Here is a 16,826-nt window from a genome sequence, read left to right as displayed (position 1 = left end):
TTGATAAATTATTAATTTCCAAGTACCCAGCAGAGCTCATTAAAACGAGAGAAAGCAGTAATAATGCCCAACAAACACTTCAATTCCTTCCAAAAACGAATAAAGAAAGCAGTGGAGAACACGCCCACTCGCTCGAGACTGGAGGAAGCAGCCATCAATGAACTAATGAGCGGAATTGGGCGAGATGTCCTGCCAAATGAATCCTCAGACCATAAAATAGTGGCAGTCTCCCCCGACCACTCGGAACCAGAGGACCCCGACTACAGTCAAGTGTCAGTGGACAACTTTGGACTGGCAATGATTCGAGGAATGGGCTGGAAAGAGGGGGAGGGTGTGGGCCGCACATTCAAAGGGTAAGTAGAGTGGGCTATGTAGTGTATGCCCCGTCCGCGATGTGGCCCTCAGACCTCACTTGATGGGGTTGGGTGTGGAGTCCGCCCTCCGGAGTGAGGGATTCAAGACTGGGGATCACTGTGTGGTCACTCACTCCGCCTACAAGGGATATTACGCCACGGTTGCACACGTGACTAACCATCTAGGTGGAGTCGGTGAGGGACGGGAAAGTGAGGGTCAGAATATCCCTGACAGGCAAGGTGGTTGCCCTTCGCATGTCGGAGATCAGTTCGGTGACCGTGGACGAGTACAACCGGAAAAACGGGGGTTTTGTGTTTGGGTATATTTGGAGATATTCTGAGGAGTGGGAATGACTCGGATTGTTGGCTGAAACTGAATCTGATAGTCCGTGACATCAACAAGAGTTCCCAGTCCTACAACTCTCGTGTATGTTGTGGGTGTTCATCATAGATGGTCATCAAGGAGATTGGTGCTAATTGTGTGTGCAATTGTTCTCGCCAGGACAGTGGGGAAATGGTGTTCGGTAGGTGGTTGTGTGATGTGTAGGACTCAAACAACGACATTTGCAGACTGTGATTCCCCGCAACTCGGAGGATATGGTGTATGTCCTCCGGGGGCCCTGCGTCGGGAAGGTTGGTTTGTAGTGTCAGTCCAGGTTGGGACAGTCGTCAAGAAAGATCGGACGAGGAATATGGCCAGTGTCAAACTCACTGCGGGCACGTCCTCCACTCCCGTTCTCTTCTCATATGACGATATTTGCTGCATATCCCCCGAACCCTTTTCCTGCATTACTTGAATATTAAATATTGTCTTATTTATTCAGGGTAGGTCGATTTCGGTGTCTTATTAAACAGTCAAAACATACACGTCGAATGTTCTCGGGGTGGATTCCACAGTTAATAAACTAATATGATGATTACACTATTCGACACATTTTTGTGTATCCGCAACCAGCATACTACAGTACCGCTCAAATGTTTCGGACCACCCTATTTTTCTCAATTCCAAGTCAATCCTAAATTATTTTTATACGGTTCTTTAGAGAAACTTATTAGATAAGCTTAAACACATTTATTTATTTTAAAAACTTGGACAGATATTCATGTTTGGCGCAATTTAAAATTATCGATTTTATACTCGATCATATGTTCCGGACTAGTTTAAAAAAAACCGAAAATTTATTAAACTTATAAAAAGTTAATAATTAATATTTCCTCCGTTTTCGTTATAACAGCATTTATTCGCTCTGGAAGTGAATTGTATAATTTTCAATGTACGAATTATCAATCTCGTACCAAATTTTTTTGGTCAAATTCCAGAGCTCTGGAAGATCTTTTGGTTCCAGATCATAAAGTTTTTGTTTTAGTACCGACCACATATTTTCAATAATATTCAGTTCGGGTGACTGGCTCGGCCAAGTTTCTAAGATTTTATTTGTTTCCTTTGAAAAAAATTCATTGTCGACATGGACCGATGGGAAGGAGCGCCGTCTTGCTGGAGATACATGGTCTCATCATAAAAATTTTCGAGTCCAACATTTATAATTCTCTGATACTCTGCGGAATCAACATTTTTAATGCATAAGACAATGTTTCTCCATCCATTTGCAGCAATAGCTCCCCAGACCATAATGCTAGGAGAAAATTTTCGTGTTTTTAAACAATATTTTGAGTCAAATCTAGAGTTTGGTGGCCTTCTAACATAATTTTTTGTGTTTGAATGCAAATTTATTTTGCATTCATCACTAAAATAATTTTACCCCAATCATTTTGGCTCCAAGTTAATTTCTCAATGCACCAATTTTTTCTAGCCTTTTTATGGCATATGGAAAGACTTGGTTTTGGGCATTGCTTTCGCCCATTCAAATTATTTCTTTGTAGGCATCTTTTAATTGTATTTGTGCTTACAATAGAATTTAATTTCATATCAAATTTAATTTGATTTGCCGTTTTTGTGGGGTCTGCTTTCGAAATTCTCACTAATTTGCGTTCAGATCTTGGGGATAACAATCTCGGTCGACCAGATTTGGGTCTGTCGGAATATAGTCCAACGGATGAATATCTGGAAATTGTTCTTTGAACAGCAGTTTTGGATATTTTTAATTTTTCGGCAATTTCTCTTTGTGAAGCTCCATCTTTAAAAAAAGTGATGATAGCGACCCGATCAACCAGTGAAACACGCGGCATTTGTTATTATTAGTCTTTGTTTTTAATTGAATCAAAAATTATTTAAATTTAAAGAGTTTAACTGGTTCGAAACATATGATTGCAACTGGTCCGGAACATATGATCGAGTCAAAAATCAATTATATTCAATTGGCGCCAAACAAAAATATTAAAGAAAATTTTAGAATAGAATAAATGTATTTAAGCTTATCTAATAAGTTTCTCTAAAGAACCGTATAAAAATAATTTAGGATTGACTTGGAAATTGAGAAAAATAGGGTGGTCCGAAACATTTGAGCGGTACGTAGTATGCCCACTATTTCTGCACTATGAATAATTCTAATTCTCATGCGACTTTGCCAAGTTAATTCAATAAGCACAATCATACTCCTCGTCTTTAGAGATATCCGACTTGGTATTTTGATTGTCGTACCAGCTTCTATTCCACCAAAGAATTTCGCCACAACAAATTGGACTGAGTACGTTTTGACTTCCAGAATTTTTAAACAAGTGCATTTAACAACTTCATCCAGCATCAAAGTTAAAAAACATTTTTTTGTCTATCTATAAATTTCACATAAATTTCACATCGAAAGCTTAGGAGTTAGTTAGGAATTAATTAGTTAATTAGTTTCTTTTTATTACTAACTGTGGGAACAAACCAGTGAGAAAAATGTTTTTGTTTTAAAGCAATTTAACAAAGTTTAATTAATTAACAACTACAACTTTTATATTTCTTTATTAACAAATTTAAAAAATTAAAATCAATAAAAAATTCAATAATCAATAAATTCGGGTCAGATCTAAGTAAACAAATCGATGATTAGGAACTCGATAAACAATCGATAATTACTTTCTCGACCTAATATTTACTTTTGTGTATAAATGTAAGAATTAATGTAGAAATTTTATTTAAAAAATAAAGAATTTTAAAAAAAGAAGTTATAATTTGAAAGATCATCATAATATTGCGGAAAGAGGCATTCCTCATAACTCCACTCCCCAAAGTGGTTTTGATTTTCAGTCAGTAGGGGCTCATATACATTCGAGTAAGTATATTCTTCAGTAGATTGATAAGGGACATCATGATGAAAAGTGTAGGTATTTTTTTGTCCTTTTTCTCTTCTTAAGATCCTGGGTTGTTGTAGTACAACCTTAAGACGCGGTTGAACTTGTCAACCGTCATCTTAGGGTTGTTTTTCAACTCCCCCCACATTCTTGCAAGTTCTGGTGGATTGGTGATGCGAAACGAATTCGACATCCCAATCCACGTGAGATACGGACACTTCTTGTTTAGGTTTTCAATAAGAAATTGATATAAACACGTCTTCATTTCCAAGTAGTAATTGTCATCCGCAGAACGCACAGCACGTATTTATATTGTTCGTGGAGACGTAAATTACGGCAATTTTTGCGAATTTGCGTTTTTTTTATTAAAACGCCGCCACGTCCGGTTTGTTTTAGGGGTTAACTCGTAATTATTAAATATAAATGAATTTACTTTGTTTTCCTATCCACCAAAATTTTAAATTTCCCTGCCGCAAGTTGTAAACGACATGTCGACATCTCGCTCAAGACAAAGTTACCAAAGAACTAACTAATCCAAACGAAGTCCCTCAACTTTTTATTCTTTTGTAGTGTGGCCGATGAGTCAATTTTTAATTTGTCATCTGAATATCAACCAGGAATTTTCCGAATTTGCAATCTTCAAAAAATTTAGTTGAAAAAATGCAACTAATATTTAGATGGTTTCAAGAACAAGCAAATCGTCAAAACTCTTGTTTAATATAATTTTACAATGAATGATGATTCATTGTTTAAAGTTGGCAAGAGATTTATAATTTAAATTTTCAGTTATTTTTTCGTTAAATATTTCTTTCGGTCAAAATAAATACAAATTAAATATTTATTACCCGAAAGAAAACAGAATAGAAAGTATATAGTTAATGGATGCGAAATCAACGAGTTTTTTTTAACTCAAATTATTAAATTTAGTTATTTTATCAATAGTAGCAGAATGGAAGTAGAAATAAAAGGAGTCGGAATTATTACATCAAAGAAAATCAGATATTTCTCTTGATAGAACTTTTTTGTCAGTTATAAAAGTTGTTACCCGAAAAAATAAAGGATCGTGAGTTTATGGAAGAGGCTAAATTCTTCACGACTGAATAATAAAAAATTTTATAAAAATGCTTGGCTTCAGTTTAAACAAGAATAAAACAAAATTGGTGTTAGAGTTTATGAAGCAAGGACACGTTGGGGACGTAATTCGCAAAAGATAAAGAAAAACTATCAAAGTCAACATGTTAGCAAATACAAGTTGATTTCTTTAGTCTAAATAATGTCTTTGTTGTGTCGCAAGTGGAATAATGCATTACATTTATCGACAGGATTTGGTTTATGAAGATCTAAGAACAGACAACCTTTTGATCAACAGTAAATTAATATTTAAATTTTTTAATTTTGGATTAGACATCAAAGCAAATTGAAGGAACAATTCGATTTTTAAAATTTTTCAGATTCAAATCAGTTTTAAAATTTTGTCAATCATATTAATATATGTACGTTTCCAAACAGTACAGGAAAACGAAGCCTAACAATTCTTTTTAAATTTGTCCTGGACGGCTTCAATGAGAGGAAACCGTCAAAACAGTCATAGCTTCCATTGACATATCTTTAAGGGTTTTGACAGCGTCCATCGATGTTCTAAAGACCGACCTAAACTAAAATATGGAATTCCAATTCTATGTGATAAAAAACGAAAGATTGCGAATTTCCACTTAGCAGGAATAGCAACATAGACGAGACTCCAATGTGCTTTGACATGCCATTACACAACAAGAGTGGTAAAACATTTTTTATTAATACGGCATTTTCGGAAAATATTCATAATAGGTGTATTTTATTGAATTAGTTGATTTCGACAATCGAAGTTTGTTCTTGTTCTTTAGTGTTTGACAAACAGCAGAACTCAACAACTGAAAAAACTTTAGCAACCGACGAAAGACTAAATAGCACCACGTAAATTAATTAAGTAAAAGAAATTGGAAATTCTAATAAATTTCACATCGAAAGCTTAGGAGTTAGTTAGGAATTAATTAGTTAATTAGTTTTTTTTATTAATAACTTTAGGAACAAACCAGTCTGAAAAAATGTTTTTGTTTTAAAGCAATTTAACAAAGTTTAATTAATTAACAACTACAACTTTTATATTTGTGTATTAACAAATTTAAAAAATCAAAATCAATAAAAAATTCAATAATCAATAAATTCGGGTCAGATCTAAGTAAAAAAATCGATGATTAGGAACTCGATAAACAATCGATAATTACTTTCTCGACCTAATATTTACTTTTGTGTATAAATGTAAGAATTAATATGTAGAAATTTTATTTAAAAAATAAAGAATTTTAAAAAAAGAAGTTATAATTTGAAAGATCATCATAATATTGCGGAAAGAGGCATTCCTCATAACTCCACTCCCCAAAGTGGTTTTGATTTTCTGTCAGTGGGGGCTCATATACATTCGAGTAAGTATATTCTTCAGTAGATTGATAAGGGACATCATGATGAAAAGTGTAGGTATTTTTTTGTCCTTTTTCTCTTCTTAAGATCCTGGGGTTGTTGTAGTACAACCTTAAGACGCGGTTGAACTTGTCAACCGTCATCTTAGGGTTGTTTTTCAACTCCCCCCACATTCTTGCAAGTTCTGGTGGATTGGTGATGCGAAACGAATTCGACATCCCAATCCACGTGAGATACGGACACTTCTTGTTTAGGTTTTCAATAAGAAATTGATATAAACACGTCTTCATTTCCAATTAGTAATTGTCATCCGCAAACGCACAGCACGTATTTATATTGTTCGTGGAGACGTAAATTACGGCAATTTTTGCGAATTTGCCCCTTTTTTATTAAAACGGCGTCAATTCCGGTTTGTTTTAGGGGTTAACTCGTAATTATTAAATATAAATGAATTTACTTTGTTTTCCTATCCACCAAAATCTATTTAGCTGTTTTGGACACGTAAAAATTTTAATTTCCCTGCCGCAAGTTGTAAACGACATGTCGACATCTCGCTCAAGACAAAGTTACCAAATAACTATCTAATCCAAACGAAGTCCCTTAACTTTTTTTTGTAGTGTGGCCGATGAAGACTGCGTCACTCGTCAATCCGAATTGCATATTAGATGCATGCAACCTTTAACCACCTTAACACAATTTTTCTAGGGATTAGAGCCAAAGAAGAGGAGGAAGAAGAGAAAGACTCAGGACTTAGTTTGAAATTAATTAGTTAAAGGCACAGGCTGAATTTTATTGATTTCTCTATGAGGTTCTTCATGGCGTGAAGATTAACTGAACATTTTATTTAATTTTATTTTGATCAAACACATCAAGAAACCGAACTTTGTGACTCAAATCTTAACATTGGTCACGGACTTTTCAATTTTTTACCCCAGTCGCATCGGAAAACAAATCAACCTCTTCAGAATTTTTACAAATGTGGTGGACTCAGAAAATAATATTTCTATAAAGAGCAGGTGTCAAGAGAGGGAAATACAAGGAATTTATAGGGAAACGACACGTTTCTTTATGGGTAATACACTTTATGAATGCCTCCCCGTCATAAATGTATGCAGTTTAAAAGTTACAATATTAACAATCCTTTTACGACATCTCAAATTGGATTTTTGTGAGAATTTTTTGATTAAGAAAAATCTTTTTTGATTAAAATAAATGGATTATCAATGGACACTCCAAAACAAATAAATATTGTTACCTAGGACATATTCTAAGATCTCAAACTGCTATGAAGAGCTTCATTGTATTAAATTGATAAGACCACTTGGAATAGGATCCATTTGATCTCAAGCAGGCGAAAAAGCGGACAAGACCGCATCCACTTCTTCCTAGCATTCAAGAAAAAAAGATGCCGTCTTGGAGTCAGACAAAGCCACAATTCACGTACAAGTTATCAAAAAACAGTTTTGAAACTTGAAAAAACATTGCAGCCTCTGAATTGACCAAAACAAAGTCAAACAAATTTCACATTAACCAATCAAAAAAGGATCGGGAAAATTTTAGGCGAGGACTCGTAAAGCTTATAATGTTTTCTTTGTACAACAAATATTAGGAAAAATGAAATACAAAACCAAGAAGACATTTCTTTCAGGGAAATTGATACATTGGTTAGTCTGAATTGCACAACTTAAGAAATACTACTACTACATAAACAACGGGATCGACACTCAGCACGTCGCATCACTGGACAGACAAGTCCTGGACAGCGCCCTTTCGATGATTAGCCCGTCCCTCAAACACGTTTATTTCCTCAAGTTATACTTAGAGCCAATCGAATGATTTGATCGAGTCCCTTGTCGAGAATGTGCAGGAGGACTATTTGTTGGGTGTGAGGAAGGCAATAGGTGAGACACTCGTCTGAACTTATAAGTGGACTTTGTGCTCGACAATGTCAAACCCCTCCAAATGCACGGAATAGACTCCCCATTCACACACCGAAGTGACATTGCCGTTATTCCCAAGCCATGGGAAGCCGACTTTAAAAGAAATCGAAAAAATGTGAACCGAATTATCAATATAACCAACACCTGTCTCATCAAACTGCCATGCCAGTGGAAAGGGTCATACGGGTGTAGACACTAATTGGATTATTGTACTAGCAATCTGAGGTTCATCGGCACAGAAGGACTCAATAAACCAATCGAACTAAAAGACTTTTACAGGCACTGTCTCCAGAGCATCGAGTCCGTCAAGGACACGTTGCTTAAAAAGTATTGCATGTCATTCTATCAGGTGGCTCTTTCAAGTTCAGAACGTGTTTCTCGAAGGAAATAAAAAAGGCCAGCTTCCTTCGGGCAAGACAAAAGCAAGATTGAGTTCGTTTTTTAACTCGACTGCCATGCTAATGAGCAATCTCCTCCAAGAAATGCTAATCCAGAGTTTGGAGAGTTATTCAAAGATGATATTGACGCCTGCGGTAGACAGCAGTTCTCATTTCTAGGAGTCGGGCTTAGAACGATTTTGTATTATAATCAGACTCGTGTTGGAGGATGACAAAATATCATTCGAGCCCAGCCACGAAGAAATAAAGGACACGATCCTGCAGGTCTTGGAACTCATCATTGCCGCATCGAAGACTATTCCCCGAATAGAGAGCAAGTTGTTTTCAGATTGGGCATGATGACAACATAAATATAAATAGGAAGGACAGCCATATTACTTGAATCCGGCCGTAATGGATGAAATAGTGGCAGCTCATACGAACTCAATAAAATGCAAATTGGAAAGTGAAATAGAGGGGCCTGTTCTGTACTGCAATTTCTACGATCAATACTTTTATTTGATCTCATCGCAAGTAGGGCACTTTACTAATTGTAGGCTGAGGAGGAGATCGAACGAAACAATGCCCAGTCACCTCCCTTCTCTCAGAGTTGTGTGGAAATTGAGAAATACTACAATTTGCATAGGGAAATCACCTATGGGTGGGAAAGAATAAAACAGTTGACTCTTGAATCCCCACTTTGCAGGATCGGGTTGTTCGAAGTTCACAGCTCCGATCTCATCCACGCGGCAGCCAACCGGGCCGAGTTTTTGTACAACAAAATTCTACAGAAGCTGTGTTTATCTCATCAGGAGGAGTGCAGAGCGTATGTGACGACAATTAATTGTAGTCTGTGCAAGGACTACGAAGACATTGCCGAGAAAGCACTGACCACCCCGGCGTCGACAGATGAACTGATGGAAATAATTCAGTTCGTCGACACGGTCAAAAACGAGACGGTCTTCGACCTGGAGGAACGACTATGCCTCGCACGAGACAGACTTGTTTTTTTGGTGGACTATGCCGTCCTGTCCCCGCAAGAGATTAAGCTCAACTCCAAGACCTTCCACTGGCATGACCGAATGGACGAGGTCTTTGAAAAGCACGAGGAAATTGTGGCTCAAAAGAGAATCCAGTATCAGGAATCCCTCAAGGTCATTCGCACGTGCAAATAGTTCAGAACCGAAAACAAAAGTTCAGCCAAGACCTCGAATACTACAGGAGTCAGTTGGACGAGTTCAGACAATTCGGGGACCTGAGCGACGTCAAGAAGTACTTGAAGAAGGCGAGGATAATGGAAGAAAAACTGAACAACGCGCAAACAATAGTTCCCCCCACCAAACGACGCAGATTGATCAAATAAATGCGGAGGAAGAGCACTACGGGTGGGAGGCTACGAAATACCCCCTCAGAAATGACGCACTCAACATTTTGGCGCCCTATCTTAATCTCTACCAACTTGCAACTGAATTCATGGAAAATAAAAAGTTTGTGGAGTATAATGAATCGACAGTACATGGAATAAGTGCAAGCGAGAGGACTTGGTTCCAGAAGATGTGGACAACGAGACCAACAATAATATTCGGGCTCTCTACAAGCTAGAAAAGACGTTTGAAGATTCGCCGGCCCCAAAATTGATGAGCATGCAAGTATCCCCAAGGTGTGACATTTCAAGGTCAAAAAAGACGTGGAAGACTTCCGGGAGAACATTCCAATGATTCAGACATTCTTCAACCCCGGAATGAGAGATCGCCATTGGAATCAGATCTCCGAGTTGATTGGTTTCACTGTGGATCCCAACGACTCTGAATTCAATCTCGAATACGTTATTTTGTTGGGCGTGGAAAACTTTATTGGTCAATTCGAACTCATATCTGAGGCGGCTGGAAGGGAATATGCCCTCGAGAAGGCAATTCAGAAGATGATTGGAGAATGGGCGGAGGTACTCGGTTGGTAAATCTACTCCCAGATTGAGTACACGGTGATTCCCTACAGGGAGTCGGGTACGCACATTATATCCGCAATCGACGACATTCAACTGCTCCTCGACGACCACCTTGTCAAGACTCAGACCATGCGGGGGTCTCCTTTCATCAAACCCTTCGAACAGCAAATCAAGTCTGTTTGTTTGGATAGTTCAGAGAATGGGAACACACCCTCATTCTTATTCAGGACATTCTCGACGAGTGGCTCAGTGTCCAGTCCACTTGGCTTTACTTGGAGCCCATTTTCAGTTCTCCCGACATTATGGCACAAATGCCAGAAGAAGGAAGGCGTTTTGCGAGCGTGGACAAAACATGGCGGGATGTCATGAAGCAAGTTATGGCAGACAGACGCACACTCTCGGTTGTCAAAATAGACAACATGCTCACCAAACTAAAAAAGTCGAACGAACTTTTGGAGCTAATTTTGAAAGTAGGCATGGCACTGATATTCAAGGGACTCAACGAATACTTGGAAAAAAAACGGTTGTACTTTCCCCGCTTCTTTTTCTTGTCGAACGACGAATTACTGGAAATTCTATCAGAAACTAAAGACCCGACAAGGCAATGCTAATAATAACATTGGCAGAGTCCAGCCCCACCTCAAAAAGTGTTTCGAGGGAATTGCTCGACTGGAGTTTACTGATACTCAGGACGTGACTCACATGTACAGTTCGGAGAACGAGAAAGTGGAACTCAACCAAACCATTTCTACAGCTAAAGCCAAGGGACAAGTGGAAAAGTGGTTGCTTGAGTTGGAGACGGCAATGATTGTGTCGGTCAAGAAAGCAGTGGTGGAGTCGATTGGTTCATATTTGACGACTGATCGAATTCGTTGGGTGTTGGAGTGGCCGGGACAGACTATTTTGTGCACTTCAATGTATTATTGGACTTGTAAGGTGCACGAAGCTATCAGAGGAGGAGAGACTGTAATATTGTGGACTGACAAATATAGGCCATGAACGAATATCTCACTCAAAGCAATCAACAGATTCTCGATATTGTTTCGCTCGTCCGGGGCAAGTTGAGCATGCAGAACAGGACGACTCTCCAAGCTCTGATTGTGCTGGATGTCCACGCCAGGGATGTCGTGAGCAGTCTTATTAACGAAAACGTCACGTCCGAAGTTGATTTCAACTGGCTGAGCCAACTGCGATACTATTACGAGGTAATAAAAAGTATGCTACTCGAAGGACGAGAATGTGATGACTCGGATGATCAACTCATGTCTCAAATATGGATACGAATACCTCGGGAACAGTGGGAGACTGGTGATCACTCCACTCACTGATCGGTGCTACAGAACTCTCTTTGGTGCACTCCAATTATACTTGGGTGGAGCCCCCGAAGGCCCTGCAGGGAAGACCGAGACTGTCAAGGATCTAGCAAAGGCAATCGCCAAACAGTGCGTAGTGTTCAACTGCTCAGATGGTCTTGACTACATTGCCCTCGGAAAGTTCTTTAAAGTTGTGCTCGTCTTGTTAATTTCAGGGATTGGCTTCTTGTGGTGCGTGGTCCTGCTTCGACGAGTTCAATCGGATTGATTTGGAAGTCTTGTCGGTGGTGGCTCAGCAAATCATGTCCATTCAAAGAGCAATCGGCCAGAATCTGACCATATTTCAATTCGAGGGGACCCAGCTCAACCTCGACCCCACGTGTGCCGTCTTCATCACTATGAACCCGGGCTATGCTGGGAGATCCGAATTGCCTGATAATCTGAAAGTATTCACAAATAATACTCTCAGGCACTATTCCGGACGGTCGCCATGATGGTCCCCGACTATGCAATGATCGCGGAGATATCCCTCTATTCGTGTGGATTTGTCAACCCCCGCCCCCTCTCAATCAAGATTGTGGCCGTCTACCGTCTATGTTCCGAACAACTGTCGTCGCAACACCACTACGATTATGGAATGAGGGCAGTCAAGTCTGTTCTCACTGCTGCTGGGAACCTCAAGGTCCATCCCACTCCACTACTGAATAGTTGAAATACCCCCAAGAAAGTGAGGATGTCATCGTGCTCAGGTCCATCGTCGATGTGAATCTTCCAAGTTCCTTAACCACGATTTACCACTCTTTGATGGGATAACTTCCGACCTCTTCCCAGGCATCAAACTGCCCACGCCCGACTACCAAGTGCTCAATGAAGCAATCGTCAATCAGTGCAAGATTGCCAACTTGGAGTGCACACCCTACTTTGTCCAAAAGATCCAGCAAGTATGTCACTGGCTCACTCCAGATTTACGAAATGATGATTGTCCGACACGGATTTATGATTGTGGGAGAACCAATGGCCGGCAAGTCGAGTGCATATTGGCAGCCAGTCTGGGAGAAATACGGGACAATACCCCCCATGTAGACGACAGGGCTTGCTTGAGGAAAACAAAGTGCAGTACACTGTCATCAACCCCAAGTCGATCACCATGGGACAACTCTACGGACAGTTCGACCCAATTTCACACGAATGGACTGATGGAATTTTGGCCGTCAATTTCAGGAGCTTTGCCACGTCCACGGTTATCCAGCTTAGGGACACGTCGTAGACCCCGGACAGAAAGTGGCTTATTTTTGATGGACCGGTCGACGCCATTTGGATCGAGAACATGAACACTGTCCTCGACGATAACAAAAAACTGTGTCTGATGAGTGGGGAGATTATTCAGCTGTCCAATACTACAAATCTCATCTTTGAGCCAATGGACTTGGAAGCAGCATCTCCCGCCACTGTTTCGCTTCGAGTCTGACTGTAGGTTTCCCGATGCGGAATGATCTACATGGAGCCTGCTTCGTTGGGATGGCGGCCTCTCCTGAGGTCGTGGCTCAATTCACTGGCCGACAAAGTGTTGGTGATATCCACTCTCAACAATTTGTTCGAGCGATACGTCGACCCCTGCATTTCACTCGTCAAAAAGTCTATAAAGGAGCTGGTCAAAACAAAATTGGACATTTTCCACGAACGCTGCCAACATAAAGAAAATTTGCGAAGACGTTCCCGCCAACTTAGTGAAGAAATACAGTCCCCAGAAGAAATAGAAGAGCGAGTATTGATTACAAACACAGAATGCTTCTTCTTTATGGCAGTCACGTGGTCTATTGGAATTACCGGAGATGAGAATTCCCGTGCAAAATTCGACTTGTTCTTGCGGGAAATGATGGCGGGAGAATTGTCACCTTCTCTAACGAATTTGGCAGGATTGATTAATCCGGTCCCTGCACTTCCTCGTTCACACGGACTGAGTTACCCAAAAGATGGGACAGTATACGACTACCGATTTTGCTACGTTGATTATTTAAAACAAACTAATAGGGCGAGAACTTTGAAGGAAGATGGGATGGCTCCAGCGAAATAGCAAAGGACACTGAATTCAGTCAAATAATAATCGAGACAGTCGATACAGTGAGATACACGCATATTCTGAAACTACTCATTTCCCACGGCTGTCCCTGCCTTCTAGTGGGGCCCACGGGGACGGGGAAGAGTGTTTACATATCGGTGAGTTGTGTCGAGAATGACTGTAAGGATCTTCTATTGAATAGAATGGACAGAAATGTGTACAAACCAAACATAATCAACTTTTCTGCACAAACCTCGTCCAATCTCACTCAGTCCATAGTCATGTCCAAACTAGACAGACGAAGGAGGGGAGTTTACGTTGGCAACAAGGCCGTAAGTCTTGCTCTGACATGGCAGATATATTTCATAGACGACGTGAACATGCCAATGAGGGAAACATACGGGGCACAACCACCCATAGAACTAATCCGCCAATGGTTCGATCACGGGACTTGGTACGACCTCAAAGACTGTTCTCCAATGAAAGTGGTGGATATTCAATTCGTGTGCGCAATGGGACCCCCAGGTAGACTGTCGGACTATATTTCTTGGTGGTGGACGTAACCCACTCACTCCACGATTCACTCGTCACTTCAATATAATCGCCATCAACGAGTTCGGAGACGACACTCTCCGCACTATTTTCAAACAGATCGTCCAGTGGCATTTTGCAAAGTGCTCATTTGCAATATTCCCCGTAGAGGGTTCGACCAGGGAATTGTCAACTCGGTGGACAAGATAATCGAGGCTACTCTCATAATATACAAGAAGGCTCGAGATTACTTACTCCCGACACCCGCAAAGAATCATTATTTGTTCAACCTGCGGGACTTTTCTCGTGTAGTCCAAGGACTTATGCTCTCCACTCCCAGAACCAACGAAGATGTCGAGTGCATATTCCGTCTGTGGGTGCACGAGGTTTGCTCTGCAATTTTTATTCAAGGTCTTCCGTGTGTACTACGACAGACTGTTTGACAACGACGATAAACAGTGGTTGTTTGAGACAGTGAAGGAAAATTTCGAAAAAGTATTACAAAAGTCATTCAACGGGACTTTCTGCCACCTGGACGCAGACCACGATGGAGTAGTTGTCGAGGACGACATTCGGTCGCTCGTTTACTGCGACTTCTCCGAGCCTAAAGGGAGCAGAGAATACGTCGAGGTGACTGATTTGGAAAACCTTCGTCGTGTGGTGGAGAGTCTCCTCCAGGACTACAATAATATGAGTAAAAAACCAATGAATTTGGTCCTCTTCCGGTTTTCGACTCGTGATTGACATTTTAGATTCGCGTTGGAACACGTCTCGCGAATATCCCGCATCCTCCAGCAACCGAGGGGACACGCTCTCCTTGTTGGGATTGGGGGCTCTGGAAAGCAGTCCCTGACAAGACTGGCGGCCTTCATTGCCGACTACGATGTCTTCCAAGTCGAAATCTCCAAAAGCTACACTTCAGTTGAGTGGCGAGAGGATCTCAAACGAATTCTCCGAAAGGTCAGCGACTCGGATAATCCCGGAGTTTTCTTATTTGCGGATACTCAAGTGAGTGGGCAAGTTGATTACTCTCAGATCAAGCAGGAATCGTTTTTGGAGGACGTGAACAATTTCCTCAACTCGGGAGAAGTCCCCAATTTATACCCTGCGGACGAGAAACAGGAGATTTGTGAGAAAATGCGTCAAATAGACAGGTTTCCGTCGTGATGGACTTGACTAGACGGAGGGACAAATCTAAGCAAACTGACGGATCTCCACTCGCTCTTTTTAACTTTTTTATTCAAAAGTGTCGGGACCAACTTCATGTTGTCCTCGCGATGAGTCCAATCGGAGAAAGTTTCCGTAATCGACTGCGAATGTTCCCCTCGCTTATCAACTGCTGCACAATCGACTGGTTTCAGGTACAACCACAAATAACTCCCAGCGTTGGCCCAACGACGCTCTGGAGGCCGTAGCTTCACGGTTTTTGGAGGACATTGAGATGACTGATTTCGTGAGGGCCTCCTGTATTGACGTCTTCCGCCAATTCCATACCTCGGCGGAGACATTGTCGCTCAGATACTTCAGAGAACTCGAGCGTTACAACTACGTCACCCCAACCTCCTATTTGGAACTGATAAACACATTTCGGACTTTGCTGGACAAAAATAGAAAGTGAGTGGGGTTTGTCTGATTGTTCAGTCTGGTCATGAATGCAAAGAGGCGGTACGAAGTGGGTTTGGAAAAGTTGGAGAGTGCTTCCAACGATGTCACACAAATGCAGAAACAACTAGTCGACCTCCAACCTCAGCTAATCGACGCTGGGAAGCAGGTGGACGAAATGATGATTCAGATCGAAAAAGAGTCCATCGAAGTGGCCAAAGTTGAGAGGGTGCTTATTTCCTGACATCATCCTTCGAAGGTCGTCCGAGTCGACGAGGCTGCGGCCAACGAACAGGCTGAAGCAGCACAAAAAATAAAAGACGAGTGCGATTCTGATCTTGCATTAGCAATGCCTCATTTGAATGCCGCGCTCATGGCACTCAACACACTCACTCAGCAGGTTTTGTCGACCAGACGAGTTTAGGACATTACAATTGTCAAGACGATGCAAAAACCCCCACAAATCATCAGACTTGTCATGGAGGCAGTCTGCGTACTCAAGAACATAAAGCCAGACCGTCTCCCCGACCCTTCTGGCAGTGGCAGGAAAATAGAGGACTATTGGGGTCCGTCAAAAAAGCTCCTGGGGGATATGAGGTTCCTTGAGGGACTCAAAAATTTTGACAAGGCATTTGTGTGATTAAACATTCCAGGATTCTATTCCGCCTGCCATAATAAAGCAGATTCGCACAAAGTACATTTCCAACCCGGACTTTGTTCCCGACAAAGTAAAGACGGCGTCTCTGGCATGTGAAGGTCTTGCCCGGTGGGTGATTGCCATGGACAAATATGACGAGTTGAGTATTGCTTTATAACTGCAGAGTTGCCAAGATCGTTGCTCCCAAAAAACTGGCTCTCCAACAGGCCGAGCAAGAATACTCGTCAGCTATGAAGGACTTGAACAAAAAGAGATCCGAGCTGAAAAAAATACAGGACAAGTTGGGAAAGCTTCAGGAAGAAGTGGAACACAACAAAAATAAGAAAGCTGACTTGGAATCGCAGGTTTTGACTCGAG

At 41.0% G+C, this 16,826-nt stretch overlaps 1 pseudogene; it reads left to right on the top strand.

Annotated features, from left to right (window-relative positions):
- Positions 1-63: 63 nt before the first annotated feature.
- On the top strand, positions 64-16,626 carry LOC115228391 (annotated as a pseudogene).
- Positions 16,627-16,826: the final 200 nt, after the last annotated feature.

This window comes from Octopus sinensis, unplaced genomic scaffold (assembly GCF_006345805.1).
Source record: "Octopus sinensis unplaced genomic scaffold, ASM634580v1 Contig10384, whole genome shotgun sequence".
NCBI lineage: Eukaryota > Metazoa > Mollusca > Cephalopoda > Octopoda > Octopodidae > Octopus > Octopus sinensis.
This window is presented reverse-complemented; position numbering and strand designations above follow the sequence as displayed.